Below are 11460 nucleotides of genomic sequence, written 5' to 3'. Positions count from 1 at the left end.
TCTAACAACACCACCCAATATTTCGCTTAGAAATCTGTATGGACTAACTCCGAAACACTTTCTAGAGAATCAACTAGACAGTCAGACTCAATCTAGGTAAAAGTATCTCAAGGAGTTAATATCTCTCTCTTGTTTTGATTTACTCAAGCTAAAAGAAATCAACGAGTATTTAATCAAACACAAGGAATAACTTGGACGATACCAAAGACCAATGTCCAAGGATCAATCAAAGATAATCAACAACCAAAGGTTGGATTATGTTAATTGATAATATAACGCACAACCTGTATTATTTCAATTATAAAGATAAAACAATATAATGCGGAAACTGAAATAACACAGACACCAGAAATTTTGTTAACGAGGAAACCGCAAATGCAGAAAAACCCCGGGACCTAGTCCATATTGAATACACACTGTATTAAGCCGCTACAGACACTAGCCTACTCCAAGCTAACTTCGGACTGGACTATAGTTGAACCCCAATCAGTCTCCCACTGATCCAAGGTACAGTTGTACTCCCTATGCCTATGATCCCAGCAGGATACTGTGCACTTGATTCCCTTAGATGATCTCACCCACAACTAAGAGTTGCTACGATCCAAAATCGCAGGCTTTAACAATAAACAAATCTGTCTCACACAGAAAAGTCTATCAAAGGATCAATCTGTCTCCCACAGAAAAACCCTAAAAGTTTTTGTTCGGTCTTTTGATAGTAATCAAGGTGAACATGAACCTATTGATAATCCGGTCTTATATTTCCGAAGAACATCCTAGATTAATCAATCACCTCACAAAAATCTTAATTGTATGGTAGCGAAACGAGATGTCGTGGAATCACAAACGATGAGATGAATGTGTTTGTGATTACTTTTTATATCTTGCCTATCGGAGAACTCTCACGATCTCAAGCCAATCGATATGATTGTAATGTTACGATAGAAGATGCAAGATCAGATCACACAACTACGATAAAAGTAGTATCAGTCTGGCTTCACAATCCCAATGAAGTCTTTAAGTCGTTAACTTGGTTTTAGAAGAAGAAAACCAAAGGTTAAAGGAGAAACGACTCTAGCACGCAAACTAGTATCACACGTAAGGTGTGGGGATTAGTTATGCACAATACTAGATGTCTCCTTTATATAGCCTTTCAAATCAGGGTTTTTCATTGTTAGATAAAAACCTGATTTAGATTCAAGCTAATATTTCTCAACCGTTAGATCAAAAACTTAGCTTGTCATACACAAATGACTATACGCTTCTAGGTTTGTTAACCGCACCCAAACATGTACATTGTTGGTTCAACAATAGTCTGCCCAAAGAGGTTAACCATATAGCGTTTCATACCAACCATGTTCTTCTTCACCATAACTAGTTCAATTGACTCAAATGAACTAGTTAAGAGAGTTGTTCAATTGCAAGGAAATCTTATGTAACTACACAAGACACAATTAAAGCAAAGATGATTTGATTCACTCGAATCATTTCATGAACTTTAATAGCCACGGTTTGCAAATGCATTCCTTAGTCTTTTAAGATTAAGTTCAGAAATCATCTTTAGATATATAACCTTCTCAAGTTCGCATACTAGGTTCACGGACTTAAAACAACGGAAAGAGTTTACAAACTCAAGCAGAAATTCTCGGGTTCGAGAACTATGCCGGTTCGCGGACTGGGTTCGCGGACTTGGCTCACGCAAGTAGTTTGTCAACTCCAGCAGAAATTCTCGGGTTTGAGAACTTCGGCAGTTCGCGGACTTGGCACTTTCCATACTTCCGGTTCTCTTGATCAACAAAGTTCGAAAACTTTGGTTCAAGGAATCCATTGGTTATTTAATCTAAACTCTCATTCCAATCATTGAAACATTCTTAGAGGACGTTATACAGTTGTTACACTATTTCTTAGTATTATTATGTAACATCAAAGTCCAATTGTATCACAACTTTAATAATAATACTATGGTGATATTTATCACTCTCCCTTAGTCAATACTCCATCTCAATCATGGAAACCACTCCCCCTTACACAATGATCCAAAAACCATATGCATTTGTAGTGTGAACTACAATATTTCTCCCCCTTTTTGTCAATAAAATTGGCAAAGGTACAAGAACGAGATCATAATGAAATTTCCGTAAGAGACATTTCATGACTGAGAGAAAGAAACACACATCATCTTATTTAGATGCAATCATATAGCCGAAGCTAACAACATTCATCAAGGAGTGTAAAGATACAAGATAACCCCTCTAAAATTCCACAGCCACACACCCCTCAAGATATGACCATTAAGCACAAGCTCAAAAGAAATCTCCCCCGTTTGATGTCATTCCCGAGAGAACAACAACGACCGACCTTAATTTCAAAAGAAAAGAAGGATTTCTATTGGACACCAAAACCATAAGAATGATTTTTATATCCAAAAACTCAATCAAATTAATCACAAGTAAACCCATGATTAACTTAATCGGAATACGCAACCAAATTAAACACAAAAAGTGATCAATTTAATTGATTATGCTCAACATAAGTAAACTTACGGAGCAACGACTAAGTTAACCATACAAGAGAGTGATTGGATTAATCATTCATATACTCAACACAGGTGAAACTTATGGAGTAATAACTAAATAACTAAACAAGATGATTAATTTAGTTCTAAATTCTCAACATAAAGTACCTTACGGAACAACCAACCAAGCTAATAAAAAATTAATCAACTTAGTTGTATCGTGCTCAACATAAGACACATTACGGAGCCTCACAGTATTACAAAAAATATGGATTAGTAAAGATCAATACTGTGGAATACACAAGGATTCATTCTATCTTCAATCATTATAATCATAACAATAATTAATACACACAATCCTTGAAAACAAAAGATTTTAACCTATCTTCCATCAAAGATTGACAATATAGGCTTAACTTTTGTAATTGTCAAAAGTCCATTCATTCTTTAACCAATACATGAGTATCGATCGTAAACGACTTTACTTTTGACAAAGTATGGGACAAACATAGTTCACGGACGTAAACACCAATATTCGATAACAACTTGCAATATAACAAATCATAAATATTAAATACTGCAAAAACATCATCCTCCAAATATTTTTAGAATTTAAACCAATCAATCTAAAAACATGAAGATGAAAACGTTGGACATAGCTATGTATAATCACAATAATTGCTATTCCAAATTCTAATAATCCTTCTCAAAAACAAGAATAAATTTTCATAAGAAGTTTCCTAGGCAACAAGACAAACTCGTAATGCACATACAAGATGATTTGTCCGTATAGGGTAGAATCAATCTTTTTCGCATGAATTTACACAAATAATAGCTACCAAAGGCGTATAAAAATATTTTCTTAACAAAGAAGAACATACAAAGTCAATAACGACTATGCACCATAGTTCACAAAGGATGATTGTGAACATTCAAGAATTCCGTAGTACTGCGTACTACTTTCCATTCTTGAACTTCCTTATTCGTGATTCACCAAAAACATTCTTGTAAAAGCTACAAATTAGCTTAGAAGAGTAGTGCTCCAAGAATCCAAGTGCTCAAGTTCAAGAGATGTGGAACAAGTGCAACAAAACGGAGCAAAATACTCAAAAACAAGAGACAGGACAAATACCAATCTTAAATCATCCAAATTCAAGATTTCTCATCTCCTTTTTGAAGATAATCCAAAGAGGAAGAGAGTGTAAAAAGAATGAGGTCAATCCGAGTTCGGACGAAGAAATTATGGCCAAAACAAGTTTATCGAATATTGACGTCTACAGGCAAGTATGCATACGGGTTTGCAAACGAATTTTCATGACTAAAAGTGTTTGCAAACTGGGTTTGCGAACTTAAACCCATGGATTTTGATTTTAAATGATGGTAAGCATACCTGGTAGGTGTACCATGAAGTACAAACATCCCAAACTATTATCTTCAAACCTAAACATTTAAGAACCTCAAACACAGATCAAGTTAGGCAGAAATGAACGATAAGCAAGGTACATGGATTATTATAAACACAAAAATTGATCAAGTTTATAGTCATACCTTTTTAGAAGAACCCAATTGAATTCTACAGCCTTACCGAACATAATCTGTGCGATCCAACTCTTGTGCTTCCCTCACCGTATACATAGCTGGGCATTTCTTGGTGAGGATGCACTTACAACACAATAAAGATGTGTTGGGGTGAAAAATGTCTTGCTCACCACAAGTGACCTTTGGATTATCATGAAAGAGATCGCTTTTAGAACCTTTCACATCCAATTCCATTTTTCCAAAAAATTTGTTAAGTTCCAACATCATGGATACTGCCTTCTCCAAAGACATGGAATTTTTTGGAAGATCATTCCTTTTCATACTCAAAGTATCATTGGCTTTCTTTGGTACCCACTTCTGAGTGCGTTTAGGAGCAACCGGAACCTTCTTCCCGTTACTCTCTTCAAGATTTCTCGGAAGAGAATTGGATTGACTATTATTTTGCAAGTTAGTCTTTCTCCAATTGGGAGCATCAGATCTTGTCTTCGTCTTTACGAAGTTATCCTTTTGATAAACATTACGATTGTGAAAAGAATTTGTACGACGTTTATAGGAAAATCTAGGTTATCACAACACTGATTCCTTTGCCTAATGGTTGGACAGTTACAACCTGTAACGTTAGGAGGATCAGTCTTAACGTATGATCTTGGTTTCACAACTTCTTGTGATGCCCAAATAAGAACATCATGAAGTTTTTCATTCCTTATACGGAAACGACATCTCCTTTCCAGGTGACCTTTATTCCCGCAATAGTGGCAAACATAAGGAGTGTTCTTACCTCGATCCGTGCGTGCTGACTTGGGAGGTTGATATACTTTGCTCTTTTGAATCTTAACTGCCGGTGAAGGTATTTCACTTTTTCCATCAGTGGAAACCTTTTGTTGAGAAGAATCATTAGCCTTGACAAATTTTACCTCTTTGCTAATACTTGGAGAATCTATTCCCTTATAACCCAATCCTCGTGCATCACGATGATTTTTACTTGCTCCTAGCATAGTGGTTAATTTGCTTGAACTAGTATTGAATTTTTTCAAGTCATCTTCCAACATCTTGATTTTATCAAGAGGAGCGGCTAAATCAGCCTCAAGACGTTTTTCTCGAGCGAGAAAAGCGTTTTCTCTGTCATCAAAACTTGCTTGCTGGGAGTTAATCCTTCCTTCAATTGCTGCAAGTTTTTCTTCTAACAAGAAGTATTTTTGATATACACGATCACATTTAAATGACTTCCTACTCAGGTTTTCCTCGGTATCTTTGAGGACCGACTCGCAAGTGCGATTCTGACCATAAAGACCTCCGTAAATCCTTTTCAATTTCTTGTTTTCTCGACAGAGAGGAGTCAGAAAAGGTGTGACATGAGAAGTTCATCCAACTGTTCTTCTAGGAGTGTTTCCCAATCAACAGTTTTTAGATCAAGAGAATGTTTAGATATTAACTTATATGTGACAGTTTTCTCAGGTGAAACGAAGCTTTCAGAATTATCTGGTGATTTCTGAATTGGTACGTTATTAGAGATAGACTCGTCCATAATCAGATTGCTACGAACACAGACTCATAAGGTCTTTAATGTGTTTGCCTTCTCTGATACCAATTGAAAAAACGGGGGTCTAACAACACCACCCAATATTTCGCTTAGAATCTGTATGGACTAACTCCGAAACACTTTCTAGAGAATCTACTAGACAGTCAGACTCAATCTAGGTAAAAGTATCTCAAGGAGTTAATATCTCTCTCTTGTTTTGATTTACTCAAGCTAAAAGAAATCAGCGAGTCTTTAATCAAACACAAGGAATAACTTGGACGGTACCAAAGACCAATGTCCAAGGATCAATCAATGATAATCAACAACCAAAGGTTGGATTATGCTAATTGATGATCTAACGCACAACCTGTATTATTTCAATTATAAAGATAAAACATGGTAAAATTGTTCTTAGCATCAAATTTCTCTACTTCAAACTTTGCGTTCGACATCGAATTTGACATCTTCAACTTCAAATTCTGTTTCTAACTTCAAACAAGCAAACTCTAGACGAAACCCTAGAACTGGCTCTGATACCAGTTTGTTGTGCTTAAGATTAGCTACTTCCTGATCTTCACACAGAAAACAGAAAACTATGCGGAATTTAAAACAAGAACACAAAGAATTATAGTGGTTCGACAATGTGCCTACTCCACTGCAGCAAATAAACTTCTTATTGAAACTTAGAGAATAGACAAACTGTTTCTTCACACACCTTTAACAATTCAGACTGAGATACAATAACCAAAGGGTTACACCTCTATTTATAGGGCTAGGAATAATCTAGAATCCACATAGAAATAAAAGTCCTAAATAGAGAATTAATTCCTAAAATAAATCAGATTCCTAAAGTGACTTGCAAACTGATTTAGAAAATCAGTTTTGTCTTTCCTAAAATAAGGTGTTTCCTAAATCGAGCCAATAACTAACAATATGTACCCATTTCTTACAAACTGTCGAAAGAAGTGTTGGAACTTGAAAAATCGCATTACACCTCTTTCTTCTTTTTTGATGGGTTAGTACCGTGGTTAGTTTGCCTAGATACTGTATTTGTAATTACAAGGTCTAGGGACCAAACCCCTACCTCCTTCAGGATACGGAGCATGATGGTTCTCATGTTCATTAAATATTCCAAAAAAAAAACAAACTGACTTACTGATGGAGCTGATCTTTTTGGAAGGAGCTTTTTGTAACAAATAGTAATATAACACTTGGCATTTCCACTAGCGACCACGTATGATCCGTAACGAAAACGCCGTACAAGACACAATCCAGTAACGTCATGATAATACAGGTCTTTAATGATCCGTCGTTTCTGCTGAAAATATGGTTATACAATTAAGCGTTTGTTGCAACAAAATAATCAAAATGCTCTGATTTTCATGTGAGATGATTAAAATATGGTATATTTCCTCTGATTTTTCAATAATCAAGGACGCTGGGGGAGTGATTTGATGTCCTAGGGATCATTAAACACTCTATGGTCCCGTAACCCAAGGGATATCTATCGGTTCTGGTTCAGAATCAGACTTGGCCTGTTCCCTAATGGATGCTTTGTGTTCACTAACGAATCTGTAAATTTACGTTGCAAAAGCTATACATTTTTCAGCAGGTTTTTCATTTGGATTGTTACAGAACATTTGCCTCTTAGGAATGCAAACGATTCTGGATCTGGTAGAGTGGTAGGATTTATATACCGGTTCCCTTACCCCACAGGCCCACACCGAGGTTGCCCATGCATGTCCTGTTAGATAATGGGCATACTGGTTCCCTCAGAGAAACTATAGATTAAAAAAAAAACCATGTTTCAAACCAGTAAAAATGTGATGGTAAGAAAAGCAAGGAAAAAAAAGAAAGAGTTTGGTCTGGCTTTTGCGGACACGAAAATGAAGAACAAACATTTAAAGCTCGCGTTTTTAGCGTCACACCACGGATGTTGGCTATGGACCAGTATCCTCCCACAGCTGCCTTAATTGCCGACACAATTCTCCTCACTATGTCTTCAACTTCATTTACCTCTTTATCCCTCTGCTTTACCCCTCTCTCTTTCTTTTTTTCTTTTCCTTTTTCTCTGATCATCAATTTAAGAGGGTACACTGTACACACCAACTAAGTTCAGCATGAGGGTGTCAGATATGGTTTTATATACTTAATTAACTGAGCTTAAACATAAAGCTTGGATAATATTGTCAAGCTTAATATTGGCTCATTGCAATTAGACCACGAGTTTAATCGATTCTAGATTCTGTTTTAATTGGATCAAAATTTTGAAGTTTCCTTGGACGTGTACTTTCAATGTGTTTACATCTTTCCTAGCTCTAAGGCCGAGTCCAGTGGAGTAAAAAAATGGGATGAAAGTGACTAAAAACCTTGGGGTATACCCAAATTTCCTTTCTCTCGGCTACAAAACTGGAAACATTAAAAGGGATTTAGATAAGGGCGAGGAAATAATCCTTGCAAGAAAAAATATAAAAAATGAGGATCGAATCCTCTCTCATTAACTTTCCGGTTAAAAAATCTAATAAAATATATTATTAACAGATTTTGGGCCTAATATTAAATAAAATATATCTTCAAAATATTTATAAAGTGAATAATATATTTTTGGGTAAGGTCTTCTTTCCATCCCTTATCACTACAGTTAGACCATCCTCTTACCTGACGTGGCGATACTATTGAGCTCATCATTTCTCTCATCCACTGGACTCAGCATAAGAGCAGGGGATGTGGAATGAGTGCTAAAAACACATATTCATTTTCAAATCCAGTGAAAGATGAGGTGGTGGAGTGATTTTCTGATTATATGCATCCCGAGTAGATATTTAGGTTTATTTAATAATAAAATTGGTATCGAACCTGTTTTAAAGAGTTTTGGATAAATAAAAAAATTAGTATTTAATCGTTATCAAAAAAATTGTTAAACAAGAAACTAGTTGAGAGCCTAGCAACAAGCTGAGCTCCAACTCCTCTTTGAATTGTGATCCCTACCTTATTGAAAAGAATGTTGCCACCTTAGAATTAGAATAAGGGCAACTTAATAAAGTAACCAACTTCAACACCCCTAATTAATAAACCGGCCGTTTTCTCAAAATGTTTTATAAACCGGCCTTTCCGTTACTTATTTCACACGGTCCCACCAAGATGGTCCAACAAATTGACTTAGTCAATTTTTAGACTTAAAATTACCACCATATCCTTCATCTAACCTTTGTATCTTCTCTTTAGTTTTTACACTGTCGAGATTCTATTTTTAAAAAAATTCTAAAGCCAGGAACGGAGAAGCAGCGACCTTCATCTTCTGATTTTAGTTAGAGTTTGCAGCAAATGGGATGAACCACCAGAAGATTTTCTTTGTCTCAACTGTTCTTAGTCTCTCCCTTTCTCTCAATTGTTCTTAGTCTCTCCCTTTCTCTCAATTGTTCGTAATCCTTGTTAATTCAGTTAGTTGTATTTTTTGATAATACTTTAATTGAATTGATTGAGTTTGAGACAATGGGTTTGTGTTAATTCATCATATGCATGTTCGTTTGGATCTAATTTCAACAATTAGGGTTCTGGATGTTGCATTGGGGATTCCTTAATTAGGGTTCTTCGGAAATTTGGGGATTGCGTTAATTAGGTTTTTTAATTTTATCAATTAAATGGGTACTGCTGCCATCATTATTAACAGTGGATGATAAGAAAATCATTTGGGTTTGAATCAGTGACAATTTGGTTGGATTTTGGATGAGTTTTGCTGCCGGTACGGTAAGCTTTTAATTGGGTATTTGATTTCAGTTACTGTTGCAGAGATTTGATTTTCATGTCCATAGGAATTGATTAGAGTTTAGTTATGTTGATTTCAAAGGGATTTGATTTCAATTGTTCACTTGTAACAGGGAAGAGATGGGGTATGTTAAATTAAACAAGGAATAGATGAAGAGGCTCAGTTATGTATGTGCCTGTGTTGAAGGCATTGATTTTATAGAGAAACTGTGCTGCTGTTGTTCTAGTAGAGTTGCAGCTGGAGTTGTAGGTGGTTTCTGGGTTGGCAAGAGTTATAGAAATGGAGATGGTGGTTAAGTTACAGACGCAGTTGTGTGGATTCAGCTACATATGAGCATTTGAAGTCAACATGGGATCTGGTAGCTATGGTTTATACTTTATGAAGATATTAGAGGTGAGGATTTGTTGCAGCTGTTGTTCAAGAGGTGATGTTGCAGGTACTCTGGTGTTGCTGAGTATGGAGAAGGGAAGGGAGATGTGGAAAAATTTACAAATCCCATGGTTGTTTTACACACTCAACATGTATGTAGAAATGCCTACATAATGATGTTCTTCACTTGGTCCGAGTCACTGAGTTGGCTCGAAAACGACTCATGTTATTACCTCGACCTAGTCAATTCATGTGAGGGTCTAACTGTCTTTTACTGAGTAGGATAACTGACACATAAGCATTTAACTGATGTTATCCGTTTTATTCAAAAAACGGGACATAAAAAGTCAGACTCGGCCAGTTTATAAAACAATTCAAAAAAACGGCAAGTTTCTTAATTATGACCCAAAAAGTTGGTTACTTTATTAAAAAGCTCGAAGAATAATGACTAGCCAAACAATTTTTCATCCTTTTTTAAAAAAACAATAAAATCATCGCCAAGCTCACCCAAGTGAAAAGGACCAAAACCCCAAAACCATAATCGGGTGTCGTACATTTATCCAAATACTTTAGATAAATAGAAAAGCTAAAAAATAGTTTGGGAAGCTAATAGGATGTTTGGACTTTGGATGGCACAACAGAAGTAGCTTTTCGACTTCTAGGAATCGAAAAGTCAGAAGTTAGTTTGGCTATCAAATTTCAAAACGATTTCTAAAAGTCAAAAAGTTAACATTTTATGAAGCGAAATAGTTTTGTTTCTGACTTCGGCTTCTAAAAAAGCAGAAATCAGAAATAAATTTATATCCAAACGCGTTATAAACATCACAAGTTTTCTTTCTAAACGACTGATAATGTCTTTTAGTCTCGACTGTTGGACACTCTTTCATCCAAACGAGTGCATGAATGAATTTTGGTGAAAGGAAACCTCTCCATTGCATGTACTACCACCTTATTTGATCAAACTTATCGAACTCTTTCCTTACGGATTAGAGCCTCAGTTTATATTCCTTACGAATTAGAGCCTCAGTCCATAGCCCTTGGTTCTAGTGATAACAGCTTTCCATACGTAAATGAGAACCACCCGTTTCAAGCAACTGCGAATTTCAACTTCATAAAAATGAAGAAATTTTGTTTTTGGAAGACTATGCAAACTAAAAGTAAACAAAGTAAAGATCAATCCAATGCCCGAGTATATGGACCAGGCTCATTTACTCTTCTCTTCTGGTCTGTATTTCCTAGCTTTTCCCTGCTGCATACAAATGTTGAAACAATACTAAAATATAATATAATATCTCCCATATTCCCATCAATCCTTTTGTACGTTTATACTTTACATCCAAATACGTCACTCTCTCACCACCCACTATCATTTCACTTTTTTCTTTTCTTTTGATTCCACATGCTTGCAGAGATTCTTCTGATTTATTGCGTCTGCTGTTTTTTCAGAAATGTACTGTACATTTTCATTACTCCACATACACTTCCAAGATTTATTTTCAGATTTTCTCTTCTCTGTTTGTCTGTATTTTTCACTTTCACACTTTAAAGTAAACCAACAGTTAAAAGCAGCAACAACAACACAGTGAGGTTGTGAGAGAGAAAGAGTTGGATTTAGCTAAGTCGTGTACCGGTTATAGCCAGTCAAATATTTTTTTAGCTTTGTTGAACTGTTCAAGTAAACTCTTTTTTTTTCCCTTAATTTTGTATTATTATTTGTTTGTTCTTTGTCTGTGCTTGAAGTTTTTTTTTTTTTTT

This window comes from Papaver somniferum, unplaced genomic scaffold (assembly GCF_003573695.1).
Source record: "Papaver somniferum cultivar HN1 unplaced genomic scaffold, ASM357369v1 unplaced-scaffold_0, whole genome shotgun sequence".
Taxonomy (NCBI): Eukaryota; Viridiplantae; Streptophyta; class Magnoliopsida; order Ranunculales; family Papaveraceae; genus Papaver; species Papaver somniferum.
This window is presented reverse-complemented; position numbering follows the sequence as displayed.